At 33.6% G+C, this 27075-nt stretch overlaps 1 protein-coding gene across 1 annotated transcript in view; it reads right to left on the minus strand.

Annotated features, from left to right (window-relative positions):
• The window catches only part of LOC115879121 (matrix metalloproteinase-2-like), a 245013-nt gene that overhangs the window by 137521 nt on the left and 80417 nt on the right, over positions 1-27075 (minus strand). The gene's annotated exons all lie outside the window — the stretch shown is intronic.

The raw sequence follows: 27075 nt of genomic DNA on the forward strand, positions 1-27075 counted from the left end.
TTTTCAAATTTTTTTGGCGAAAAAATCCTCATATATGTACCTGTTTCTGGGATTGAAATATACTACCCCTAAAAATATTTGCACTAATAAATAAATAAAAATAAGTGCAAATATTTGTAGGGGTAGTATATTTCGACCCCAGAAACACGATTTTGCGGATTATGACGTTTTTTCGCCAAAGAAAATTATTTTTTTTTATTTTTTTTTGGTTTTTAGTTAAAAAATATAGTTTGTTGTTAATATGGCAACATACGTAGCAGATTAAATTTACAAGAAAGAAAATCCAGTAAAGATCTAGTGGTTCTAAGTAAAATATCTCGGTTATTTTAGACGAAATTTTTTTTATTTGAAAAACGGTAAAGAGAAAATATGTTTCTTTTATTGAGATCTACCAGCCCTGAAAATATTTGTATATTGGCTTATTTAAGTATATTTATTGGCTTATTTAAGACTCCTGTATATGGTCAAATATATTTTTTGGCTTAAGTTGTATTTTTTAAACGAAATGCTATATTTTTTCGTTCACTGGATTTGACATACCTAATATATGAAAAATATTGGAATGTGATGAGTTTTTGAAATACTTTGAAAAACTTTTGATGGAGTTATTTTACTCTCAGTTTTATAATATCTACCCAGAGAGTTAATAATTCTCTGGGTTAAGTCCGAATTTATGATAAAATTAATAAATGTTCGGCCCCTCATCAACACACTTGTTGAAATTTGTTTGAAATAAGTGAATGCGTCTGAAATAAGTAAACATCCACTTATTTCGAACTTTTACAGTAACGGAGTAGGTATACTATAAATAAATACATATCAGTTGGTATTTTCTTCAATATCTTTATGGCCTGAATTGCTATTGATAGCTGTAGCAATATGGCAAGGTTAGATACGATGATTACTATACTCTTTTTCAATAAATGTTTTCTCAATGTCGTTTAAATTACGACAGTTAATAAAAAGTACTGACAACATGATGAAATGTATTATAAACCAAAAAACGGTATCAAATTGAGTTGGAAATTTTCATATAAAATAACATAATTTTCAGTCAATTAGTCAATTTTGACTCCTTATTTATAACCCCTGACTTTATTTTCTAACGTATTGTATTGACTGTTTTATAGTTTTATTAACGCTTTTGTTACACCAACTCGATAGCACATTGAAATCTAAAAATATATAGAAATATATAGAAAATACTTGATAAGATAAAAGTTGAAATATAACGAGAGAAAATATACAAAAAAGTGTGTGTGTAGTGTGTGTGTTTACACTAGTACGAATACGAGTTTGTTGGGGGCTGCGCCGATATTTTTTTTAAATTCTGTTTGAAAATACTTCAATTGAAATGTAAACAAAACTATACAAAAAAAATCATAGACAGAATACACGCAATGATAACAATACACAATACATATATACAACTTACAACTCTATAACACTACCTGTAACATACAAACATCCCTCAAAATACAAAATAAACTTAGATCCATTTTAAGCCACACTAAACCAATGAACATTGGACAACAAACAAAAAATGTAATATACAAAATACCATGTGAATGTGATAAATTTTATATTGGTGAAACACCTAGACCCTTAAATGTTCGAATTAAAGAACATAAAGATTATTCAAGAAAGGGCTTTTTTGACAAATATAAAATTTGTCAGCATTTATGGAACATAGATCACAGAGTAGTTTTTAACACCGCAAAAATTATAACGCAAGAAGCTTTTTCGTTTTTCTAAAAGAAAAATAAAAGAGGCTTTTTTAAAATAATCTAATAAAAATGAATGTATTGCTCAAGCATCTGTAGAGGATATAGTTGAATGGCAATCGCTTTTTTGATTTTAAAGAACGAAGAAAAAAAAAGATAAATAAACATAAAATAAGTAAAAATTAAAAAGTAACCATACAGAAACTTTGAAGCTCTTTGGTTTTACCTTACTAAGGAATTGTTATTATCATGTAGTTAATTGTTAATTTTGAAGTTTAACTTGATATAATGTCATTTTAACAGAACGTCAACTGTTTTTATAAACGTATCTGTTTGAAAAAAATCAAATTGTTCTCTAATAGTTGCATTTAGATAGTTTAAATAGTTTTTTTCCTTGTTCTTTGTATTTTTTGCTTCCGACGACGGGAAGGGAAGAGATATACTTCCCGAAACGTTAAGCATTTTTTTTGTCCAATAGGAAAATTTGTTTATTAGTAAACCACTGCTGACAATTAGTCTCCATTGGATTAACGCAGCAGTGATTAAAAAAATAATTATTTTATTTTTTAGATTTTCTTACAGTCGCGAAATACCCATAGGACTTTTTTGAAGAGATGAATCCGCCACAGAGGTGTAGACATTTTTTTATACAAATTAAATTATAACAAATGCCAAATCGATTGGTATCTATAATTTCTATAATATCAAAGTTTATGGTACGAACGGTTGTCGTCTCGGCGCACTCAATGATGAAGTGTGATGATGATTTTCCATTTTCCCATTTCCTTTTTAACTTCAATCTACCTTAGCTTCAAAAGCTTCTTAAATTCTTTAGCTTCAATCTACTGAGGTGTTCATTGAGGAGACAGTGTCCTCTTAAAAACCCCGTGACAATCCAAAGGATGTCCTTAGTTAAATCGAGAAGAATCTTTTATTTTTCTCGGCGTAAGTCCTGAGCACACAAGACACTTGCACTTGCTAAGGAGACAAAATATTTAGGAATCATTCTGGACTCGAAGCTTTCCTGGAAAAGGATGATAAAGGGAATAAATGCATTCTATGCATGTAAAAAACTATTTGGAAAGAGATGGGGTCTGCAACCGTACATTATACACTGGATGTACACTGCTATAGTTAGACCAATTATCACATGGAGCACTAGTAGAGACTAATAGAAAAAGCCTCACAAAAGTACAGCGATTAGCAGCTCCAGGTATAACTGGAGCAAGGAACAACACAGCGCACGCTGCGCTAGAAGCAATTCTGGACTTGCAATCAATCGACTGGCTCGTGAAGGATCTGGCCGCTAAGGGTGCCCTAAGATTAAGGGAATCCAATCTGTGGAACCAGACCAACTACGGTCACTCGAGGATATTGCTAGTGATAGGGAAAATCATGGTGAACACGAGTCCACATTTGCTAGACCAGAAAACGGACTATATGCTCACCAAACATGATTTTGGAGAAAAGATAAGGATTCGCATCCCGACAAGAGAAGAATGGGAAAGCAACCGAGTAATGAACGCTCAAGAGATAGCAGTCTACACAGATGCTTCCGCAAATTTAGGGGGCATAGGTGTAGGCATCTTCTCAGAGAAACTAGACATCCGACGATCTTTGAGACTATCGGATGGCTGTAATGTTCTACAAACAGAGGACGTCAATAAAAAAAAAGTTTACGCCATAAAGGAAGCGGCTAGATGTATACGAGAGAAAATTGCTGATAGACCAATAGGGGTATAGTGATATACTCTGACAGTTTGGCCGCTTTAAGAAGCATCACCAGTGAGATCGAAAACTGTGATGGAATGCCGAGAAGCACTGCGCTGGCTGCGTCGGGGCGGGGCTACTCTGTGCTGGGTGCCAGGCCACAGCAATGTGGTTGGCAATCAGGAAGCAGACAGATTTGCCAACGACGGGGCCAGGGGAGAGGCCGTGGCACATGACCCACCACTTGTGACGACGATCAACACACTGAAGGAGGCTATAGGAACTGACGTCAAAGCCAAGCAGCAAGAGACGTGGCAACACCGTGAGGACTGCGCTACAGCTCGAAGACTATGGCCAGTGGTAGATAGCAATAAGACAAAACAACTACTAGAGCACAAAAAGGACCTAGTACGCATAATTGTAGGTGTCGTCACTGGAAACTGTCCCACGGGGGTAAACCTCGTAAGATGGAAAGTTTCTGACGACGACTACTGCAGAGAATGCGGGGAGGAAGAAGAAACTATAGAGCACCTGCTGTGCCACTGTCCGGCACTGGAATACCGACGCTTTAAAACTTTAGGGCAAGGATTTTTGAAGGGACTGGAGGAAGCAACAGAAGCCAACATCAGCGACATAGGGAACTTTGCAAAGAGCTGGAAGTGCTTTAACGCAAAGAAAGAATGAGAGGAAGGTTTGGTAAAACAATATAGGGGTATCGCAATAGGCCCAAGGCCTCCGAGTGAGGGATCAAATATGATCCCAAACTCCAGCAACCTAACCTAACCTAACCTAGGTCCTGAGCAATTTCTTGAGTGTTTGAGACCGTTGGAGTATTCCTTTTCCAGGTTCCGTACGGAGTCTTCCATGTTCTTGAGTTCCGCTTGGGAAACAGAACGGTTCTGGTTTAGTTAGTTTTCGGTTCGCTCCTTTTCTAGCTAGATCGTTTATTTTTTCATTCCTTTTCTCCACCTTCTATTCTTTGGTGGTCTGGCATCCAGAGTAGAGGAACTTTATTTTCTTTACCTAATTTAAGTAACAGATTTATGATTATTAGTTCCCTCTTAAACAAGGCGTTGTTTTTAAATCGCATGGACTAATGTAGATATTGATTAAAGCTAAATTATCTTAGACGACACACTAGACGTTTCTCAATTGCGCCACTTGCTCCTTAAGTTCAAGTACGATTTGTTGTGGCGCAAAATCACTGTCTTGTCGATGTCTCACTCGATTCGTTGAACTCTGCATGGATTAAGTGGAAAAAGGAGAAAAAACAGAGAAAACGTCTACTAACATCTTTCTTAACGAGCCTAGTGGTCACTTTTATGTCGACCCAGTCATTTAGATGCCGCGATCGTTTAAGATGATTAAGCTGCACGCTTAGAGACATCTTAAACTGATGAAGAAGACTTAATTACGTAAGAGACGATTTAAATTAAAAGCGCCCGATACGAAAACGAAAGATGTTTATAAAAAGTCGATAACCTATTTATTAATGCAATGATGGAGATATATGTGGGTTAATCAAATAAACGAGTTCGTATAGCAATAAACAAATATGTACGGTTGTATATCTGGTTCTTATCGCGCTATTAACTCGATGTCTTTTGATTTGTATCTGTTCTGTGGTGATATTATAATATTTATGTAAGTATCCGTTATAGTTACCAGTATTGACAATTTGTTCACCATGGCATTTCTTGTTGGCTGGACATATACGGGGTGGTCCGAACTGTATTTCGCAAACTTCGGCAGCATATTCTGTAGATAAAAATAAGTAAAAAAGTTCGTATAAATGTATGCCCTAAAAAGCTTAATTTGGGAGGTACAGGGTGTAGAAGTTTCATTTTTAATTCAATTTTTTCTAAATAATTTCTGAAGTAACATCAATATTTGGATGAAAATTGGTGCCTGGGAGTTTTTTGACGTGAGAAATTTGATTTTGATGTTAATAGGACTAATACTTGTAGGGGGCGCCACCTACGTGTGTTTTAACTGGTATGAAGAGTAATAACTTTTCATCCGTACCTGTATAACACTACTGAGTAAAAAAAATATACATTTACGACGTTTTTTACGTAAAACAGATATGTTGGTAAAAATCGTTACGAGTAATGGTTCTCGAGATATTTGGAATCTAAAGAATCAATACCTGTCATCATTGACATAAATTAAGCATGTTGACTAAATAGTTATACACTGAAATCATACATTTAAAATGTTATTGTGCCAAAGTCAAATAAATATCTACTCAAGATGTTTATTTTTTATCAATAATAACATGTATTGACTATTTCCATTCGACATATCTGAAGAACGGTTGCTCGTAGCGATTTTTACCAAGAGACTTTTTATACGTAAATAATCACAGAAATGTATATTTTTTCACTCAGTAGTTTTATATGGACACGGACGAGAGAGAGAGAGAGAGAGAAGAGTTATTATTCTTCAAAACAGTTAAAACATATGTACATGACGCCCCCTACAAGTAGGAATCATATTGACATCAAAATCAAATTTCTAATGTCAAAAAACTCACAACAAATACCACAACAATACCAACTTTTCAACAGATACGACTTTTAATCCAAATGTTAATGTTACTTCAGAAATTATTTGGAAAAAAATGAAATAAAAATGAAAATTCTACACCCTGTATCTCCGAAACTAAGCATTTTAGGACATACATTTATACGAACTTTGTTACTTATTTTTATCTGCAGAATATGCTGTCGAAGTTTCCGGAATACAGTTCGGACCACCCTCTATATCATTCTAATCACAATTGTTTATCTCCATCATTTACCGGATTAATAATACAGAAATTACAGCACAATTCATTATTTATAATGATTTACACTAATCTTACTAAATCATATGAATATTCTCGTTGGTTATTGGTTTGACAGTGTCCTCTAATGAAAATGCGAGTTACTAACTCTAAATTCTACTTCTGAGCTGGCAAATGAGCTAGATGCTTTACCTAGACCGTTATTCAGACCCCCATAAACTTATCGATGAAAATATGCATGAAAACAAAGTTGGTACAGTGATTTTCTTAGCCGCGTTTGGCACAGATCGTTACCCAGTGTTACAGATCGTTACCCACAGATCGTGCCACAAGCTTATTTTTCATCGGGATAGATTACAACGAGATCACGGGGTTAAATTGTTTTAAAAAGGAGTAGATCTACCCCGAATGGGGTAGCTGTGACAACACTGCCTATCATACGCTATCACTTTTCCTCTCGCTAGCTTCCACGGTCGTCTCGTACGGCCTTGAGTTTTTACTCCCAAGGCGCGTAAAGAAGTTTCACTTCAAAAAAAACTAAAACTAAATTTGAACCTATTCCTTTTCTGTTGATTTCTTTGACGAACCCGGTACTATCATAACATATGCCATAATTTCTTGCATTTACAATTTTGTACAGAATACTATTTTTCCCGTTAGCCTATCATCAGACATTTGTCTTAATAGTGATAATTCTAGACTACTTAATGATAAGATAATGGACTTTATCGCATGCTACATATGCTTTCAGGTTACTCAACTGCCTGCATTAATAAAAAAATCAACAAGTTTCGTTTGTAGAAATCTCCGAAACTGGAATTTAAAACAGCTCAAAGAAAATGAGGCTAAGGTGACGCGAAGGCGTGCAAATTCACGAAAGGCAGCCAGAGACGTGAAGCTAATATTAGAAAATCGTTTGCCGGAAATGCTCCCAGCAGCGTCCACGACTGTTGCAAGGAATTCGACAGTGAGACAGACGGCCGTATTACTTGGTTACCGGTGACAAATCGACATTTTGTTCTACATGCCAGGATACTTTGTTTAGGTAAACTTGTAAATATGTCACAGTCCATCTGACACTACTAGTCGTTTTTTAATGGTTATATATTCTTTTAATGGCACTTTTTTTCGAATAGAATAATTTAATCAGGCCATACTGTTTAATTCCAAGTGTTATTTTAGTTTGCGGTTATTTTAACATATTTTTAAACAAGAATTCTAATAATATACTAATACTAGGAGGAGACCTCAAAATCAGCGATAGTGAAAACAAGAACCAAACCAAATCGATACCACATTCAACGGTCAGAGGCTAGATTTATCCACAGATAATTTAAGGATGCTATATTTGGCAGATCAAAATTCAAGCCAGACTCCTGAAAATCGGATGCTAATAGAAGAGCTGAAAGCAGACAAAGTATTGGGAATACCTACCGATAGATACAACAAAACAAAAATAGCCGATATACTGATAGATACATGACAAAAATCAAGAGAAAGAATACCTAGGACCGTTTAACAAAGTTGCAGAGGTAATATTTTGATCAGCTGTATAAAAAACAGTTTAAATGAAATTAAGGAAACTACGTTGTGTTAAAAATATTTTTTATTGTGATTTACCTCGGATGCAAATCAAACGCTAAAATTGTAAATAGCCCTACTTATTTTATTAAATGAAATGAAAGGAGTGCCGTACTCTGCCTGGAATTCAAAAGTAAAAGAGCGCGGCAGAGAAAACCTTAATCACTATTCCAAAGAATACATCTATATAGTGTTCTAAACTTTAATAAAAGAGGAATAAGTTTAACATACTTAAAACACTCATAACTGAAGAGGTTTTGTTAGTTAGCCGGTCCCCATCTGCCGGTCTCTGGATTCGGGAGGCTACTCAGCTATAGTTGATATGTTGGTGCTTATCTTTAGACTATGAGCTATACCATTCTTTGGTTTGACTGCTCACTTGTTTGCTAAGATATTCGCCCAGGAGCGGTAGGAAATTATTAGTACTTGCAACAAGGCCCTTATTGTTACTCTAAGTCATACAAAACCAAAAATATCGGCATGAATGGGCAGTAAACGATTGCATTTAGATTTAATTTTAAACTAGAAATTAGTCACAGCATAAATCGAATCCATTAAATACATACATATGCTATACTAAGGGCTGGCAAAGGTTAGTCTTGGGTCGACATTTCCGTATGTAGGAAGAGTACAATGCGTTTATAACGTACTGAACAAAGAGAGAACAATAAACACGTTGCCAAACGCATGACATAAACCGAGAAACTGTACACATTGCTAAGAGACGTGGAAGGGGATATAGCAGTTTTAGCTTTTTTCGTTTTCCTGTTATTACCGATTCTGAACCGTCCTAGAATTGTGATGCGTATGCGCAGAAGGAAATATGAAGACATTATTTCATTTGCGCATGCGCTGGAGAGTTCTAGGACGATTCAGAATCGATAATAACAGGAAAACGAACAGACCTTTTGTCGCAGTTGACCGGTCGACCCAATCAGTACCTCTGTCAGTACTTAAAGTTCTAGGGAAAGGTGTACGTCATGCGTTCAGCTTCACGATTTAATTATGTCTCGTGATATTTTATTTGTTTGTTTATTAACGAGTCGTAATTTTCCCTACAGCTTAAAAATGTTTAAGTGCAAGTTAGAAACACTTGCATTTTTGGTAAAAATAAGTGGAATTGAGTTAGTGTTCGACAGTGATTGCGCTATTAGAAGTCTGAATTCAAAAACTAATATCTCGAAATCTATTATAAATAATTAATTGTAGTTTTTTTCAAAAACTTTCTCAATATTTCTGCTATATTTTCTTCGCAGACAGTATGTGAAAATCTTTATAAATAAAAAAGTTACACGACTGCTGAAAATTGCTATGCTCTAAAAGTAAATGGATGGGTTATTTAAAATTTTTGAATGGAAAAGAGCAACCTTGTCAATTTTTTCTTATTTAAACATATTGTAAAAGATCCGACCTTCAAAATAAAAAAAAAAGTTTCTAAAGTGGTTCTTAAGCTATGGCGTGTTATGTGTTAAAAAGTTGAGTTTTTAAATTATCGCGATTACTGACGTTTTTTCGTTATAAAAAATACAACTACGATACCATAACGATATCCTTATTTATCCTATTTCAGTTGCTCAGAAAAAAAAAGTATTTTAAAAATAAGCGGTTTGTGATCGTTTCTTACTTTGTGATCGATTTTACTTTACTTGATAGGGAAAGGCATACCGGCAACGCCGCAACAGCACACCGTAGCATTTCTTTCACTCCGACTTAATAAGATCCCTATGCGATTTAGTTCCACACATGTAAGTACCGACCCAAAAGTAACAGTTGCCAGCACGGTATAATACCTTTGTCAGATCAAATAAATAAGGAAAAGTTTTAGCACAGAATATTTCAGGAAGAACACTAGTTAAATATATAATGAGGAAACATTTACTTTAGCTATAATAACATTCTTTGTCTCAGTAACCGAAACTTAAAAATCCTGAACGGTAGTCTAAAAGCTATTACCTAACACCTATCATCTCTCTCTGATTTCATCATTGTCTGATTTCCTTCTACCTAGTTTGCGAAAAATATTTTAAAAATTAATAATTATTTATGGATACAGTGTGTCTCAAAACTGAATCTTTGGATTTATAGAAATATGCTTATTTTTAAATAGGCCGGTCCTCTCAATACTTATACCAGGCAGAAAAAGAAGGCTGTATAAGTAGAGTTTTTGTATAAAGTCAAGCTCAAGCAGCCTGGTATGGGGAAACCAGGGTCAAGAGCAAAAAAAAGGTTGATGAAATGGACAAACAAGGCTCATCAATGACATTTATAGATCCAGAACCCTTCTGCTATGCTGCAAAAATAGTAACAAGAATGCGCACAAAACAGTGATCAAGTGGCCAAGAAATCTCTAGCATGGTAGAAAAATTCACCAGTTCAAAGGAATGCGAAAAAGTACATAGTAGAACATTTGCCAAAATTTTAATTTAATTAATAAGTCATTGACAAAGAGCTATATAGAGCGTTCAGTCTCCAAGACTTTTTGAAAAGGATCAGACTAGAATATGTAACCTACGAAGACTAAAATAGACCTGAAAAGGACGTCGTAGAATGGGATAACCAGCCCAAAAATCTAATGTAATATGTAATCTATTGTATGTTTTAGGTCAACCGGGTATTGAAGTCTCAATAAATTAGACTTTTATGGAAGAAATCCGTTTCAGTTTAAGTATATGAATACGTGAAAATTAAGGGTGATCAGTTATAGGGTGATGTTCGTTTATATCTTTCAACTAATATCGATGGAGGGTGTCTAACTGATTCAAATAAAAAAAATATAAATCAAATAAATACGTTAAATTCTTTAGTCACCGCCAGAATCAATTTGGTTTCAATCAGACAGAAACCTGATATAGGCAGTAGTGCATGAGATGTTAGTAACAAAGTATATTATTTTTCCCGAAACCAATATACTATAGTGCCCATTTTTTTAAAGTCCTTCTTTCCGCTACATGTCCGATTTTTGTGGTTTCAAAGTTAAAAGGTCTAAAGTTTTACGACGGTTCTGAGAATAAAATACGATCTTAAAAAGAATATATGTTTGGTAAGGTGGCGGCAGGCCTCACACAATCTCTGATGTATCTTGACGTATACGAAAAGAATTTCACATATTATACAGCCTCTTTGTTCATTTTGTTAGAGACGAAAAGCACAAATGACAAATATGGTTATAAGCGGTTCATAAAAAGTAATAAAAAAATATCAATACACTAAAAATATATATTAAAATATTATGTATTTCAATACACTAGAAGTCCACGAAAGAATATATTAACTGGTAAGGGCTTCCCTTTAGTAGTTACACCGTATGATTGAAAACAATGCATCAAAGACGGCTGGGTAATGACAATCGATGATAATTTTGGCGACATCAATCTCTAGACGACATTTACTAAAAATTGACACAAAACTTGCCAAAATTTACAAAAATTATAGAAATATCAAAAAGGATAGAACGTTTCCAGACACACAAATCTATTTCCAAAAGACTTTTTCTCGAATTTTAAACTACACCATTTAAAAATTATTTTTATTCAATATATTAATTATTTATTATATTGAATAAAAATCTATACTAATATATAAAATCCTTAACTGACTGACATACTGATTAATCACGATCCTGCTCAAACCACTCAACGTAAGAAGCTCAATTTTGGCATACAGGTTGATTCTAGGGTGTAGAGGTTCGATAAGAAGGGATTTTTCGAAATTCCAGTTCCAAGAGGGTGAAACCACCCCTTAAATATTACAATATTTTTATTTAAAAACGGTCAAGTTTCCGAAAAACGCTTAAACACGTATATTTTATTTTGTTTTTTTTACATATTTTAAGATTTTTTAAAAATGTATACAGGGTTTCGAAAAATCTGGTCATTGATTAATCAAGATCCTGCTTAAAGCGCTTGACGTAAAAAGCTGATTTTTGGAAAACAGATTGACTTTAGGGTGTAGAGGTTCGATAAGAAGGGATTTTTCGAAACTCGAATTCTAAGTGGGTGAAACTATCCCTCAAATATTAAAATATTTTTTATTTAAAAACCGATGAGTTTTTCGGAAAAACTCTTAAACACGTATATTTTATTTTGTTGATTACATATTTTAAGATTTTTTATAAATTTATACAGGGTGTTTTATAAAATATGATCATTGAGTAATCACGATTCTGCTTAAACTGCTTGGCGTTTAAAGCTGGTAAAATTTTTGGCAAACGGATTGACTGTGGGGTGTAGAGGTTCAATAAGGAGGGGTTTCTCGAATCTCAAATTCCTAGAGGGTGAAAACGCCCCTCAAATATTACAAAATTTGTTATTTAAAAAACGGTCAGTCTTTCGGGAAAACGCTTGGACAAGCATTAATTTATTTGTTTTTTTTACGTGTTTTGAAATTTTTTAAAAAATCATACAGGGTGTTCCAAAAAGTTGGGTACCTAATTTCTTAATCACGATTCTGCTTAAACTGCTTGACGTAAAAAGATTTTTTTTGGCAAACGGATTTTTCGAAAGTCAAATTCCAACGAGATGAAACTACCCCTCAAATATTACCAAGTTATATAATAATATCGCCATATTGTTTTTTCTCATGCTGACATAAATGTGAGAAAATTTTATCCAGTTTGTATGTTATTGGAAATTTTTGCTTTGCTTTATCATCACCATTACAAATGATTAATTCGATGCGAACGAAGTCGCTGGTACACGCTAATGACTAGATATAATTCAACTTTAGGTAAGCAATACATGCTGCAGTTTGTTATACATTCCATTTATGAGTATAATACAGTATCCCGTTTTTACTTACAAAAATATTCTAAGTATATAATAGTTATAATAAGCAAAACGGATATACCAATAATAAAATTTGATGAATCAACGACCAACATCTGTTTTTCAAAAATAGAATATTAGCTAGTGTCATAGGTAATTTGAAACGATTAAACTATCTAACACAAATCCAGATTTTTTTTGTTTTCGACATTCCCACATTGGCGCCAGACAGTTAATGATGATGCACTCTTGTAAACTGTATATTAAAAGGCCTTGAGTTTTCAGTTTCTCGTAATAATTGTCATTGGAGCTATTAAAGTTAAAGTTAAGGATGAGCTAATATTAGGTTTAAATTTTCAGGAAATATTTGAAATATAATACAAATTCTAAAATCACGTTATTCTTTCTAAATGTTGCATCTATTATCTTATTGAAATTCATTATGAGGAAATAAAAAACAATCACCATGCAAAATTTTCAAGTTATAATTAAATATGTTTCTTAAGGTTCTGTGTTTTACCATAAACTGTATTTAAGTATAACCGTATACTGCAAAGGAAAATAAATGCAAGCTACAGAGAGTAAATTATCAGACATTTTCAAAAACAAATAATATAATTAATAGCTGTAATTTTTATCTGTCTTTAAACGTTCCGTATAAATAAACAAATTATAATGTGCATAAGGCCTCAAGCATCTCGTACCGCCGCGCCGCCGATATGACTGCAAAACACTACAACTGTAACATAATATAAATTAGCTTGAGCTTGATTTATATTTGTTTAAGAAACTGTCGACGAACAAGGTAATTTAGAGGACTAAACAAGTTTTATTTAGTCCTTCTGAGTTCCTTCTATTGTCTACTACCTTCTATTGTCTACTAAACTTATACAGAGTGTTACCTGGAAATATTTCAATGATTTAGCAAAAAGTATACTTGGTAGAAGTCGATGGCTATATTTAAGAGTATATTCAGAAGATAAAAAAATAAAGAAGGAAAATGCAAAAGTTGACCACAATTATGTAGAATGTGTTGATTGTAGAATGAGTGAGAGGGGGGTTAATCACTGCGACCTTAAAGATCTATTGTGCCCCCCTTCCTTGAGTCATCACACAGTCTATAACCCATCATACTCCTGTTTGTGCCTATACCACAAATTAACAATTTGTGCTCCTGTTGTAGAGGGGACAGGGTATTTCCCATCCTCCTCTGGCAACAGTTCTTCCTCCGAGGGTACACACCCTTCCACGCCCTCCGCGCCGACCTTCACAGTCGAGGAGCTTGCCTCCGGCTGAGGAACCCGTGAGGTGGAGACTGGAGGATCTGTCTCCATTTTCTCCACCTCTTTAACTTGGTCTCTCCTTAGACCTGATACCGGTGTTGTCCCGTATCTATAATACAGGATATATCCCTCTTTCTCTATTGCCTACTTGAATTTGAGGTCAATTCCTATTGTGAGGACCTGACCATGACCCTCCTCCCTCGAGTTGATGGCTCGCCAACTCGATGTCTTTACATTGAAGTTCTGACCATGGATAACGCTCAGCAGGTAGATGGTGTCTTTCCCCTTGCTCCTCGGCAGAAAGACCGTGATGGCCGCCTTTTTAGGGATGTTTTACTCTCTCTTCACTGCAACCAGTTCCGGCCCTTGCCAATTTTTAAGCTTTGGTGCGATTTCCACCAACCAATTCGCCGATTCTTGAGATACACAATCTATGAGGATCATGCCCACCCGAAAGTGTATCCCCGCAAAACGCAGCTGACCCACATTTTGTAGATCGTTGTGTTGCGATCCGATTGCCACTACTTCGTCCAGTATAGCCTCTTCTACAAGAGACATTTGCTGGTCGGTAGTGAGAGCAACCTCTGAGAAATCCTTTAGCAGCACCGCCATTTTCACTTGTCCAGCAATAGCGGCAAAGCTGGTGATACGTCCCTGCTTGCCTCTCGGTGTTGGACTACAATTACAATACAACATGCACAAAACTATGAATATTGCTCAAAAAAAATAGTACTAACCTCTAGATTTAAACTGATTAAATAATGGCAACTAATAAATTATTAATAATTTTATAAGATTAAAATTCTTTCGATATGTTATTGACTGTAATTTGATCTTAAACTGATATTGTTGAGTAAATAATATCAAATAGTATAAATAATTGACATTTTATGTATTATAATTACATGGATTTCTAACAAGCAGTAAACCTTGAGTTTTTGTTTCATTTGATATGAACCTAAATATGTCAACTAATGATACATAATTGTCATATTTTTCAATATTTTATTTGGAAAAATTGTAATGTCACTATTTACTATATAATAAATATAATACCGTATGATCGATGATTGTCATTTCCCAGCCATCTTTTACGCCGTTTTTTTTTCGATGGTATGGTACATGAAATACACATATTTTGTCACATCAAGCTTCACAGAATTCCCTCTGAGAGGAATGATTTTAGATGTTTATTTATGTAGTTTCCCCCTTCTTGTAGGAAGGGTGCGTCAAACATATGTTACATATGTCGATGAAAAGAATAAAATGATGTCTAAAGAGCGCCGAAAGTAGGTGACATGGGCATTAAAACCTTTTGGCAATGGGTTTATTTTAATATCATTCAATGCAATAAAGGGTGGCGCCAGTGTGGGTGGGATTTGACTGCAAGGATATAGTGTTACGATGAAGGAAACGAGAGACGTGATGAAGGAAAGATATACTTTATATTGTTACAAATATATGTAATTTACTTGAAGTTATTTTTTTATTAATAGTTATATCATTCTCATGTCATTTGATTAAAATGTATCTTATACAGGGTGAGTTTTCTACGATGTTCTCTATGGGTATCTCGGAAACTACTGAAAATAGAGAGTCGGTTAAATGGGGAAAGAATTGCAGTTTTGTGGGGTCATAAATATGCGCCTTTCAGATTTTTGAAAAATTTCATGGATTACTAGATATTTCGAAAAAAACAAATTTCGGCTGTTTTAAAAATTGTCCCTAATTCCATTATAAGCTATTTTAGACAAAACGTTTTCAGATAAAAGTTGTAGATAATCACATCCTTAATGAGATTGTGTCCTCCGTTTTTTTCTAAAGCCTGTCATTTTTGACATATGACACAAACATATGTTTTTTTAAATGGAAACCATAGTTTGCCATGACTTCATAAAAAGCGCAATTTTTTAAGCTTTTCAGCGATATAAGCAATAATATGTTTCTTTCGAAAAATTACTGAGTTATAGCTAATTCTTATCATTTTTAAACAATTTCACTTAGCGATGGAAACAAGTTCAATCGTCTACATAACACTGCCAGTCTTAACACTTAATAATGCTTAGTTTTTGCATATGCATATATCAGAATTTTAGAATTTCGCATATTCTACAGATTTCTTTGATACATTGCTGAATTGGAAACACTTCCATAAAAATACTGCACCATATTTCCTTGTACTATGTCATATCTTCCAAATACTAGGCAGTCGACACTACCTATCGCCTTTTCTCGTGTTTTGAACAATTTTAACCATAACATCTTGTGCCCCTACAGATATTTTTTTATTAAAATAATTCTGGAGAAAATTAATGGTTCTAGAAAACTGCACCACCCTACTATGTGTAGAATAGAGTTTGCCATTTTCACTCACTTATTACTTTGATAAAATTGATTTATGCAATTCTATTATTATATGTTTAACCTACATACAGTATTTTATTGTTTCTTAACTGTTTACAAATATGCAATACATATTTCAAAGAACGTTATTATTTTAATATCACATCTTATTTCATCTTGCGGTTGCTTAATGATCAAATACCTAGTCTGACGCACTCTATATACACATAGTACTTACATTCGGTTTCAAGAAACATTCGCGCTTTCTAGAAAACAATTGCTAACATAGAAGTGTCAATCAATTACGCTAGAGTGACACAACAAAGCGTTAAGCGCCGTACGTACGTATATCAAGCGTTGCGGACATTTTTTCCAGTTTCTAAATATGGAACGGAGACTGTCAACGTCCAGACCAGTACATGTGGTACTAGCTTTAATTTTGCTTATATTAGAGCCTTTGTTTACAAATAGTCCGGTTGCAATGTCCACGAGTGTTTGTAGAAATGGTAATGGGACTTCAAAGGCAAGAGAAAAAGAAATGATTTTCGTATGTGCTGAATAGAATATGTGTGTAGAGTTAGAAACGACGATGATTGATTTAGTAGCCGACATTTGATTCAATTTGAAAAATATTTCTGAAAATTTATTTTTTAATGCTCTGTGGAATTATTTCTTTCACTATTCACAGGTAAGATACTTTATGAATATGTTATGGGTATATTATTAGATATTCCATATCACTATATCTATATCAGGTATATTTTAATAGTAGATTTTGTAAACATGGTTATTTCTTTAAAATATTTTAGCAGGGTTTTTGAAAAAAAATCAAATTTTATCATTTGTATCTTCAAACTGATTTTAGAATCATCATCATCATCATTTTCAGCTTATTCAACCATTTTCAATTATGGTGTAGTCTCCCATACATACTCTCTTTGTAGTTGAGCCCATTGTTGTCTATTGTTGGTTACGCGGGCCCAAGTTATCCCTGCTAATTTCATAATATCATGGTCCCATCTCAGGTTTGGTCTTAATCTAGGTTTCTTAATTTCTCGTGGGTACCAAGCTGTCATTTTTGTGGTTCATCTGTTATCCGTTCTTCTTGCCAAGTTCCTGCCCATTGCCATTTGAGGGATTTGATTCTGTGGATGACATATTACCTGGGTCTTTTGTCGTATCCACTCTATTCATTATGGTCTCTCTTGGTTATTCCCAGCATATTGCGCTCCACTGAACCTTATGCGACCTGCAGTTTCCTTATGATGTCCGTTTTAAGTGTCTTGATTTCAAATGCATAGGTCATGACTGGTAGTACACTTTGGTAGAATGTTTTCTTCTTTAGATAGAGTAGCATTCTAGATTTAAATATGATTGAGTTTCTTCCATAAGTACTCCATGCTAACTTAGTTCTTCTGTTGATTTCTGGTAGTAGAGATCCCGAGCTGTGTATTAGTATTTATTAGAATGTCTTTTCTTTCCACTAGTTCGTTGTACATTGCTTTAGTTTTTGCTAAATTCATTTTGAGACCCACTTTATTGCTGGCTGTATTTAGTTCATCAATTTGTGCTTGTATTTCTTCAGAATTATTGGCAATTAGAATTATGTCATCAGCGAATCATAGATGGTTAAGATATTCTCCATCTATTTTTAATCCTTTGTTGGTCCAATCCAGTCGACGGAAGATTCTTTTAATGTTGCTGTAAACAGCTTTGGGGATATCGTGTCTCCCTGTCCTACTCCTTTGCCAGTTGGGAACTCTGGGGTTGTTTTATATATCATCACTTTTACTTTGGCTTCTTTGTATATATTGGCGAGAGCTTCTATATAAGGCCTGTAAATACCTTGTTTCGCTAGGGCTTCTATTATTGCCTTAGGAAGCGCCGGCTTACTCACCTGGTATATTAAATCAGCATTGTTCCTTTTAAAATTGTATGCAAAAGTCGGGAAAACAGTTTGCAAAAAATTAAAAATAATAATTTTGAACAAATAATTAACTTTCTATAGCATATTTATTTATGTGAATGGTTCAAAAAACACGAGCGCCTTAACTAATACGGCAATATTCGGTATATTTTGATAAAAAAGCTTTTTATTGTTGACTGCTTATAAATCACATATTCACTGGCAATAGTTTTTGGCAATGGATCAATTTATATACCTAAATTGAAAATTTAATTTACAAGTGTATTAAAATGATAGAAAATTGTCACTGTTAAGTATCCTCTAATTATAACATTTCATATGATTAAAACCTATTTTCATTTTCTTGCTGCTAAGTGACATCAATTTCTTTTAATTATTATGAATAAGATATATTTATATGTGTACGAAACGCTAATGGGTATTGGAGAGTTTTTTCGGCCTGTAGGTTTACGAAAATATTTAGTCACGTGGGTCTTATTCAAAGGAAAATTCATTATGCACTCAAGTACAGTCCCCATTCGTCACTTTGCAATATCTAGACAATCAATATGGTGCTGGCGCCGTTCCCAGTTAGGACAGGAAAGTCGTTTATTCAATTATGTCCATTTATGACGTTTACGCACAGTAGAAACAGTTCTTTGGACTGACGGGGGCATTGAAATTGAATAGACTTTGTAAAAAGTAATGAAAAATTGTTCGTATGTAAGTATATGCAAATTTTTCTTCGTATAATATATGGTGTTGTAATAAGAATTTGTTAAACTTCAATGTCTTCAACCTTTTCAAGACTTTTGATACCGTTATAGTAATATTAGAATTAATTAATTAGTAACACTTAGAATACGGAACTACCACTAAATTTTTAAATAAAGTACCATAATATCGAAAAAATGGCCATTTTTTGGTCTTAAAAAAAAAGTCTTTCAAGAAACTAGAACAATATCTTTTGAGCCATATAATATATAGTCACTACAAGTAAAAATAAAGAGCCATTATGGGAATATAAAAATATTTCTAAATTCTATATGCAGTTAATCATATTTGCACAAGAATATAAATTCTGAATATATGTTAAAAATAAACATATTTCTTTAAATTCAAAACATTCATTTTTAAGATACTCTGTATACATAAATAAAATTAATGATTATTAAAAATTCGCAAACGAGGGAGAGAGAAATCAGGCGACGAACGTAGATGATAGTTGTTAAATAATAGGTTTTAAACTACCATTCGAGACGCTATTTACTCTCGAATACTATTTATTTTAGCCTTAACTCTTTTTTTTGTTGAGGTTGGTTAGCTGCGTCTTTTTTTGTTCTTTTTTTTGTTGAGGTTGGTTAGCTGCGTCTTTTTTTGTTTTATTCATATATTCTTTACATTGAGTTTTCCACAAACACGGGAAACTTTTATAAAGTTCAATAAACACCCTAATAAAATCTTTTGAATAGCTTCTTAAATCAGACATTTGGAAAGAAATAGCACGATTGATACAAATCTTAAAAATTTGGGCGAGACACTGGATCTAAAAATAAACTAAGAATGATAAGAGTTTCGTTCACACACCGACATACATGTATGTACGTTGATGTTTGCGCGTTGATGAATTCAATTCCGAACAGAAAACTTGTGAGGCGCACATTTGTGTCAAATTTTTACCACTCACTAGCGAATATCAAAGCACAAGCATGAATGACGTTCTTGAACGACACATATCCACGCCAGACTGTGGCCGCCTTTAGCTCGCAAAAGGGCAACAAGAAACAATAAATAGAATAACTTATGATCTAAAGATATTTGCACCAGACTTTCAACTTTAGCGTCGATCTCCGCAACCAGGGACTTCGTACCTACGCGTGGGGACCCGTTAAACTCTCTTCAGTTTTGAACGATATAAATGTGGTATGTTTTTGAATGTATTAAACTATAAACCTAGGTATGAGGACAGTTTTTATATTATATTATTATTCTTTCTCTTTTATTAAAGTTTAGAACAGCATAGTTAGATTCTCTGGAATAGTGATCGGGGTTTTCTCTGCCGTGCTCTTTTACTCGTGAATTCCAGGCAGAGTACGGCACTCCTTTCATTTCATTTAATAAAATAAGTAGGGCTATTTACAAATTTAGCGTTTTATTTACATAACCTATTCTCCTCAAATTTCCCAAAATATTGCTTCTGTCGAGTCGCATCCGAGGTAATCACAATAAAAAAATATATATTTAATTTCCTTCTTTCATTTAAATTATTTGTTATACAGTTTTGCCAAAATATTACCTCTTCAACTTTGTTGACGAATTTGGGTTGTTACACTACAATAGCCTTCTTGTATCTTATCAAAAAGTCATTGATGATCAAATTGATGTGCAAAACAAAACCATCATTTTTATTTTTTTTTAGAATAAGTACAGATTTTTAAAGGTTAATAATTATTTCTAACATTTGGGACAACCAATACACAGCTCGGAATCTCTACTACCAGAAATCAACAAAAGAATTAAGTTAACATGGAGTACTTATGGAAGAAACTCAATCATATTCAAATCTAGAATGGCACTCTATCTAAAGAAGAAAATATTCGACCAATGTGTTACCAGTCATGAAAAACGGTCACCATAAGGAAACTGCAGGTCGCACAACGCTCAATGGAACGAAATATGCTGGAAATAACCAAGAGAGACCGTAAAAGAATAGAGCGGATACGATAAAAGACCCAGATAATAAATGTCATGCACAGAGTCAAATCCCTCAAATGGCAATGGGCAGGACACCTCGCAAAAAGAACGGACAACAGATTGACCACAAAAATTACAGCATGGTACCCACGAGGAATTAAGAGACCTAGAAGAAGATCGATCCTGAGAAGGGACCATGATATTAGGAAATTAGCAGGGATAACTTGGGGGCCGCATAGCCAACAATAGACAAAAATGGGCCCAATTACAAAGAGAGTATCTAAATATGTGAGGGAGGCTACACCATAATTGGAAATGATTGAATAAGCTGAAAATGATGATGATGATGAATTATTTCTAAACATTTATTTAATTATTTTTTTCTTACGAAATTATTTTAAAAATCTGCTTTATTTTCTTTCTTTATCTAATGCTTAAATAAGTCGACACATAAGTATTATAGTTGTTTTCTATATTAACTTAAAATTAATATAATAAAATTATATAAGGATTCTTGCCACTTAACTGCTGATATAGAAATTTAATTCTACGCTGTGTATGTCATAATGTGGATCAACCTGCTCTCACTACCGGTTTCGGAGCCCTACTCCATCATCAGGTGAGCTTGGGCAGATCCACAAAATGACAACCACAGCGCAGAGATAGTTAATTCCGACTTGTCGGAATGTGTCGGTTAGATATAAAGTCCCGAACGGGAGATAGCGGCCTGCGTGCAATGGTAGTACTTTCGTACCACCGAGGTACCACTGTGGTTGTCATTTTGTGGATCTGCCCAATCTCACCTGATGATGGAGTAGGGCTCTGAAACCGGTAGTGAGAGCGGGTTGATCCACATTATGACAGACACAGCGTAGAATTAAATTTCTATATCAACAGTTAAGTGGCAAGAATCCTTATATAATTTTATTATATACACCTATACTGCAAGAAATTTGTTTTCTATCTTAAAATTAATATTCGTCTGATATGTTGTGCTACTTCTGTAAACGTGATACTATGGAATACAAGAAATGTTTTCATTAATAAATTCAGTAATATTTAGTTTACGTACAATTCTATACGTATTTATATCTATATTAGGAAAATATTTATTCAATAATGACACTTCTTAGGTCATTTATAATATGTATATATAATACATGGCTACTAAAATTTATTTGTAAGCTGTAGCTTGTTAAAATGAAAAAAATCTATAATAATCTAATATATATGTTGCACATATATTTCTTAAGTAAATTTGTGTAAAATTTGAAAATTAAAGACAGTCATTGCTGAAGATATGTTTTTTTTTTAAAAAAGACGTATCATTGTTGATTGAAAGGATCGGGTGATTGGCTATTTCTTCAAACAACGGTATCATGTTACTTGCCCCTAAATTTTTGAAATTGTGAGGAATATAATTTAAAATAGAATGTTATTGCACCCTGTTTAATATACAAAAATAGAAGCTAGAACAATAGTTTTTTTAAAGCTCTATCTCTATTAGTATGTTTAACGGTAATAGAATATTCAGGTGTTTATTCTTGTTAACATAACAGTGTAATTTTATATCTATTTTATTCATCTAGCGCTTATCGAATCCTGCCTGTAAACATTATTGTTTGCCACTTGGCATTATCTAGACAATCAATATAGTTGTGGCGCCATTCCCTACTTAGACTAGAACCTTATTCTCCTTTTCTTCATTTATATTCCTTTCGGTCTGAAAGGGGCATTACAATGCTAACGGCGCAACGTTATTGCGGTGCGTATTGTACGTGTTTTTCTTGGGATCGTTGTATTTAGAAGCGGTTGATTAGGATGTAGCTAACACGTTATCACACGATCTGCAAGGGTATGTGAACTGTCTGTGTAGTACTACAAACAAGTTTCTAGAACTCAACTAATTAACGACCATTTTTTATTAATTCAAAAAAGAGTTGGTATAGATCTATGGAGAATTCAGAAGCCAATTCAGTGTAAGTGAATCAACAATTGCATTGAAATAATGAGATTTAAAAAACAGGATTTACAAAAAAAAAAACTAAAGTCAATTTGAAGATAGTAAATAAACAAAACGAAAATTTACCTGATCATGAACCTTCTTTCTCGGTTAAAAATAATATTGAATTCATTAACAAAATAAAGATATAACATTGCATGAAGGTGAAATTTTGGTCTCCTTTGATGTATCTTCGTTGTTCCCAAGTGTTCCAATTCCACATATTTTAGGCTACTTGAAGGAATTACTGAACGCAAATGGTCTCGACAACAAAACTGTGATTGAATATATTGAGCTTACATCGTTATGTATGAAACAAAATTGTTTTCAATTTAATAACAACTTTTTTGAACAGCGGGAAGGTATAGCAATGGGTAATCCATTGTCTCCATTTTTAGCTAATTTATTCATGAGCAGGTTTGAAGTGGAGGCTAAGAATCAGTTTGAGTATTTTCCAAGAGTATGATTTAGGTATGTGGATGATATTTTTGCTGTTTTTGACACACATTCAGACACCATAGATAATTTTATTTCTAAGTTAAATAATCGTTTTCCTTCCATTAAATTTACGCATGAAATTGAGAACAACGACAGATTACCATTTCAAGATGTATTAGTTATTAGAAATACTAATAATTGCCTGGAATTTGATATCTTTAGGAAAAATACCACCACACGCAGATATATTCCTAATGAAGCACATCATAGTGTTGAACATAAAATGGCTAGTTTAAATTACTTAGTTCATAGATTACTTAGTTTCCCACTTTCCAACGAAAGATATGAAATAGAAAGAGATTACATTAGGAATGTAGCTGAGTGTAATGGATATTCTCCTTCACTAGTTGATAAATTAATTAGAAAACGTAGGTATAGGGTAATGATTTCTGAAAATTCGACTTTTCAAGTGGAGAAAGATACGTCTAAATATTTTTCGCTACCGTTTGATAGAGAGTTATGGTCTAAAAGGAATTTTTAAGAATGTCAATTATAAACTTATGTATAGTGCTAATAATAAATTACAACAATTATTAGGTAATCCAAAGGATAAAACACCTCCACTGGAAAGGTCGGGTATTTATGAAATTTCTTGTAAAGATTGTAATCAGAAATATGTTGGACAAACTAGAAGATCAATATTAACTAGATTTAAAGAACATTTAGCTCAGATAAGATATGGTAGACCGGATAAATCTTGCGTTGCCGAACATATTGTTGATAAAGAACATTGTATAGATCTTAATAATTTAAAATTAATTAAACAAGTCTCAAATTACAGGCAATTAGATGCATATGAAAGCATCAGAATTAATAAATGTAAAGATAGTATGAACAGAGACAACGGTCCAATTCCTTCAAGTTCTTTGTTCCTACTACTCTAGTGGCGGGAATCTAACTGTTACGCACAGTGGGCTCTGACTCGGTTGGCTAGATTTGCCACGCCCATTCGGTGCCCACTGAGCGAGTATATAAACGCTCAACTTGTAGATTGTACTTTAGTTTATAATCATCTGCTGATGATGCTAACATGGTTAGCGAAACGCGCATCCAGTATAAAAGTAAAAGTGTTTTGGTGTATTGTGGTGATTTAGTGTTTTTATTTCGCTGTGTAACACCAAAGGTTCCAACCCTCAACTGTAAGATCTTTTATGAGTCGAGCTCTGTGTTTCATTGATGTTTTATTTATAAAAAAATACTTGACAGTCTACTGACATAAAGAGCTGTACGAGAATTGAACCAGGTGACACGAGGATACCCAAAAACAAGCGAAGATGATTAGCTGGTACTGAATAATCTGTCGTTGGGAATCATTGGGCGCGTTCAGGAAACACAGCAGCTATCTAACCGCTGATAATTTTGATCAGCCGCTATTGGTTGTTTTGTGTGATTGACCATCCCTGAATCTGCCCATTGATATGAAGCTTCATTAGGTATAGTCTTAATATACATCATTACAGCTATTTATAGTTATACTCTAAGTCATATACAGTCTACACAAACACTAAGAACAGAGTAAAAGGACGACTATAGTTTAGGTACATTTTTGAAAAAAATACCTACACTGGTTATTAGAAATTTAAAAATGAGTATTAATGTACATATTTGTATGAACGACGCAAGAATGAAAATTGAAATTGGTATAAAATTGAATCATTATGCATGACATAACTTGAAAGCGATTTTGATTGATTCTAGACAGATGGCATGCAAGTCGTTTGCATAAATATTAATTACTACATAAGATATATTAATGTTGATAAACAAAGTTAATTAAACTTTTAATATCTTAAGTCACGTTTTGATTTCTTTAATCGTAAGTTTTGATCGATCACAGACATATTACTTAAGGCTTGCATAAGAAGATTAGCTTAACATGTCAGCCGAACTCGATATTCGTATCGCAGTATCTAATATATGTTAGAAAGGGGTTTTAACCTCCATTTAAACATACTGCTTTTCTTCAATTAACACTGCAGTGGTTTTTCTAAAAGAATCTTCGACCAATATATATTTTTAAATTATAAACAGAAGATGTTATCATGGGGACTATAATAAAAAAGAAGAATGAAATTATAGGGAAACCTGCAGTAAGATTAGCCATGAAACATGGCTAAAAAAACTAGCGATCCTGAAAAAAGAAATAGGGACGCAAACGAGGCACTGGGCAACATTTGCAATTTCTTTTTCCAGGATCGCTAGTTTATCGTTGCTGATTCCTCCCGTGTTGATGAAGCCGGAAGGCAGAAACACTAAGTGTCTACAGGTAGTCGTATTTTAGCCATGTTTCATGGCTAATCTTACTCTATGTTTGACCAATAATTTCATTCTTTTTTTTATTATAGTCCCCACAATAACATCTTTTGTTTATTGTTTTCTCTGGGCCAAGATGATAGCGGCGAGGTATGTTGAAGTACCTCCGCAGCGGTTTTTTAGTAGTAACGCTTGCGAATTGTGAGCTACTGCTGAACCAGGTTGCAAATGGTGTCCAGTGACTCGTTTGCTTCCCTTTTTCTTTTTTCAGGATCGCTAGTTCATCGTTGCTGATTCCTCTCATATTGATGAAGCCGGAAGGCAGAAACACTAAGAGTCTACGGGTAGTCGTATTTTAGCCATGTTTCATGGCTAATCTTGCTGTAGGTTTGTCCAATAATTTCATTCTTTTTTTTATTATAGTCCCCACGATAACATCTTTTGTTTTTTGTTTTCTCTGGGCCAAGATGATAGCGGCTAGATATGTTGAAGTACCTCCGCAGCGGTTTTTTGGTAGTAAAGCTTGCGAATTGTAAGCTTAACCAGGTTGCAAATGGTGCCCAGTACCTCGTTTGCTTCCCTTTTTCTTTTTTCGGGATCGCTAGTTCATCGTTGCTGATTCCTTTCATATTGATGAAGCCGGAAGGCAGAAACACTAAGTGTCTACGGGTGGTCGTATTTTAGCCATGTTTCATGGCTAATCTTGCTGTAGGTTTGCCCAATATATTTAATACATTCTTCTTTTTTATTTTTAAATTATACAGTTATATGATTATTTTATTTATCTTAAAAAAACAAATTGACAGAAAAATCTAAATTAATATACCTAACCAAAAGACGATTAAGATTCTATAAATGTATATAAAAAAAATAAACAATAATATGGTTGATTCAATGTTTGACCTCTGGCAATACTAATTGTGTTGCATTTTAATTATCATAATTTTATTACAACATGTAAGTTAACGTACTCATAAAACGTCCGTATGAAAATATCACCAGGCTATTAAATTTATTCGTTCTCTGTTACATATATTAAGCTTAGTTCTTTTTTAATAACTGGTTCTCGCAAGAGTAAAATGAAAAAAAAAAGAATACTTATGAATGTATAGATCGCTGAGGAGATTTACTAAAATTGGTAAATTGTAAATGTAAGAAATAATAGAAACTAGCCATTAGGTCTAACATATTTTTAATAAATAAATTGAGAATTTTGGTTTGTAAATGTAACATGTAAGGACACCAGAATAATTTATATGGGAAATATAACAAATATGAAATATGTGATACAACAGCATATACCGTAATAATTTAAAAATTATGACTTTAATGATTTAGTCGTACTACTAAAATATGGTGCAGCATACAAATTTTATTGTCTAGGAGGCCTCCTGCATAGCGACATAAATTATGAGAATGACGAATATTGTTAAACCTACTGGTATTATTCTACTATTACGATATCTATTTTTGGATAATGGTAGGAAAATAGTTCATAACTTTTTGATTTGGGAAGCGACATTGTGAAGT

Source organism: Sitophilus oryzae, unplaced genomic scaffold (genome assembly GCF_002938485.1).
Source record: "Sitophilus oryzae breed Bouriz unplaced genomic scaffold, Soryzae_2.0 scaffold_1576_pilon_pilon, whole genome shotgun sequence".
Taxonomy (NCBI): Eukaryota; Metazoa; Arthropoda; class Insecta; order Coleoptera; family Curculionidae; genus Sitophilus; species Sitophilus oryzae.